Below are 3,467 nucleotides of genomic sequence, written 5' to 3' on the forward strand. Positions count from 1 at the left end.
GGTATATTTATAATTAAACAGTTTGATAATTTACTTCATATTTTTTTAATGTCCAACATATAATTTCAATAAATTAAACTTCTAATTTTAATTATATCCTTTCAACTTGATTAGGTTGATCATTGGATTTGACCTACTGCAGAGACCTTTTTTTTATTTTTATTTATTTATTTTTTTTGTTGTTGCTAACATTTTGGTTACCACAACTTTTTCTTTTGAAAAATTATGAGTAGGATTTGCACAATAATTTAAAAAAGCATCTTGATGTAAAAATGAGTGTAGTCCCTCTCAAACTTCAACTTTATTAAATACTTTTCAGACAAAATGTATACAGAACTAATCTGAACTACGGACCATTTTGCTATCAAAATTTTGATTTTACTATCTAATTTCTTAATTTGTTTAATTTGAGTCGACGAACAACACTTTGACTTTAAAGTTTTGAATGTGTCCTTTAATCTCTACAGATTAGTAGATTTAATGTAACTTTTGCAACTATAAATTTATTAAAGTAATTAATTAACTTTTTAAGGTCAAAATAATAAACAGCATTTTGGGCTTTAAAATTTTGAATATATTATTTAATCTTTACAAATTAACTAGTATTCTTTATGCAGTTTTCGCAACTATAAATTTATGAAAGTAAATAATTAACTCAATTTTTAAGGTCAAAATATTATTGACTGGCCCAAATCAAACAAATTAAAAGACTTGCCAGTAAAATTAAAATTTTAAAAGATTAGATAGCTAACTCAAAATAGTTCATATTTCAGATAAGTTTAGCAGGATTTTGTATCTACTTTTTATCTGTCCCCAAAGGTAAAAATATATATATATTTATATATGCATCACACTGGATCCAAATTTTACTAATTTCTTTATTAGTTATGTGACCTTTCAATAGTCTCATATCGAATGGGAATAAAGTTGTCATTGAACATATAAGAGAACTCCACTCGAGTAATAATAATTGGGTTTAAACATTTTGAGCCGATAGTTAGAGCCTAATAAATTATTATTACTAGTGGGCCAGATCGTTACAAGTTAATAGTTATATACAAATCAAATAACTACTGAATTTATTTTGGCAATCAGAAAGAAAACAAATAAATTTTTAAAGTCGAACTAATACGAAGAATAATAAATTAGAAAATTTTGAAGAAATTGAAACCATATGCTTTTTTAAACTTCCAAAGATCAAGAGAGTAGTTCTTTTTCGTACAATTAAAAGTTGCATTTACAATCCCTGTTTTTTTTATTAAAAAAAAATAAAATTTCTAACATTTGAAGTTGGGAGCACATTTTGAGTTCCAATTGAGTGTGTTTAATTCACAAAATATTGCCAATCATAAGCTAGCTATTAATATTTTGTCAAATTTATATAACACTTACGCTGTATGTATGAATTAATTAAGTTTCTTCATATCATATATATATATATATATCAACAGTCCATATAAATAGCATTTTAGGAGACACAAAATATCATATAATTTTTGTGGACTTGGTGTTTATTGATTGATTTATTTTTATCTGTGTTTTAATTAGTGTGGTTATCCTTCCTTAGCCAATTAACATGGTCATCCACATAAGTGATCAACACCCATTTAATGCAGTGTGGTGTATACAAGATGACCACTTTAATTTACATCAATCATTTAGTCATTGATGTAAATGTACACATGACCATGATGCTGCCATATTCAATAGGGCAATGAATGTGTACACATGGACATGCACTCTTGGTTATATAAATATTCCATGAATTTCCCTTTTAATTATACTTTGATAGTACATATATATCCAAATGACTTAATAGTCAAGGAATAAGCAAAATGATGACAAAATAATAACTCTTATTTAAAGTGTTTATTTATGTGCCACACAGTATACACATACCTATTATTGTAATAAAATTTAAATGCGAAAAATCACATGGCTGATAAACTAGGGATGTCAATGGGTATGGATACCCGAAATATTATCCGAACCCGAATCCGAACGGGGCGGGTTTATCCGAGCTAAACGGATATGTATTTGGTTATGGATATAGAAAATAAAAATCCGACGGATATGGATACGGATATGAATTTTGTATATATCCGACCCGAATCCGAACCCGACCCGCACCCAAACCCGAACCCGAACCCGAATAAATTATATATATACATAATTTATTTTTATTTATTTATATAATATATAAAATATTGAGTAAATTTTTATCCCTTAGATTTTCATCCAACGGTATGGATTTTTAAAACCCGCCGGGTTCAGGTCCGGGTTCGAGTTTCGGGTTTTTGGTTGGGTACAGATATGGGTATGAATTTTTAAAATTCGTCGGGTTTGGGTTTTAATTTGATTTTCGGGTTCAGATTTTTGAAAACCTGATCCAAACCCGACCCGTTAACATCCCTATAATAAACTGTTATAACTCAAATCATGTGGCAACGGTAAAGTGGAATCAAGCTGCAAATTTTTTTTTAAAAAAATTATATGTGAAGTTGTTCTTAAATTTTTTTGTAGTGTTCTACTGGTTTATGTAGATGATCATTTTCTACATAAAAATCCTACTGCCTAAAATTAATGTGCAAATTACTTTATTATTAGGTAACTTTTAAGGAAAAGCACTTTACAACACTTATCTATAACAAATGGATCTTTTAGATTAGCAATATTGAAATTTAAGACCAAAAATATTTGATTAAAAAAAAGGGGGAAATCCCACAAGCCCAATTAGCAAGCAAAAGAGTACAAAAGGCCAGTTAATTTGATCATCTTAAAAGGAGATACTAAGTGCATGTTAAGCGATTCGTTAGCCGCTAACCGTACCAATAATTACAATTGTATACTATTATTCTTCTTCTAGTAACAACAACAATAATAATAATATTGCAATAATGCATCATGTGTGACATAAAACAACTCCATTAACAGTTGGGGTTTGCTTATGGAATAATGCTTTTGTAATAAGCCAGAGATGGAAAAACAAGAAGAGACAAGGAAATTATTAAGCTTATAAAGAGGGTGGAGAGAGATGTTTAGCCTACTACTTGGGAGATTATTGTATGGACTTGGTCCACCATGTCATCTGTGGACCGGTGCCGCGAACTTTTGTAAATACTATCCCTATTTTCAATCCCTACCAATAAATCTTTTAGGAGAAAAAAAAAGATAGTTGTTTAATCTAAAAGAGAGTGTATATCGTCTTGGGACTTCAGACTCATTTGATCTTACTATATAAAATTAATAAAAGGTCTATTTATGGTGCATTCAATACAGCTTATAAATAATTTATATAATTTGATAAACCTTTTATGCTTAGGAAATATATACACCACATTCGTACATATATTACTCTGGAAAAGCAGTTGAGTGGATGCTCTTAAGGGATTGTGTACTGTAATTAGAAAAAAATATTTTTTTTGTGTTTTGTTTATAATTTCTTTTATAGCGGAATTAGGAATAAT

Source organism: Ananas comosus, linkage group 5 (assembly GCF_001540865.1).
Source record: "Ananas comosus cultivar F153 linkage group 5, ASM154086v1, whole genome shotgun sequence".
Classification (NCBI taxonomy): Eukaryota; Viridiplantae; Streptophyta; class Magnoliopsida; order Poales; family Bromeliaceae; genus Ananas; species Ananas comosus.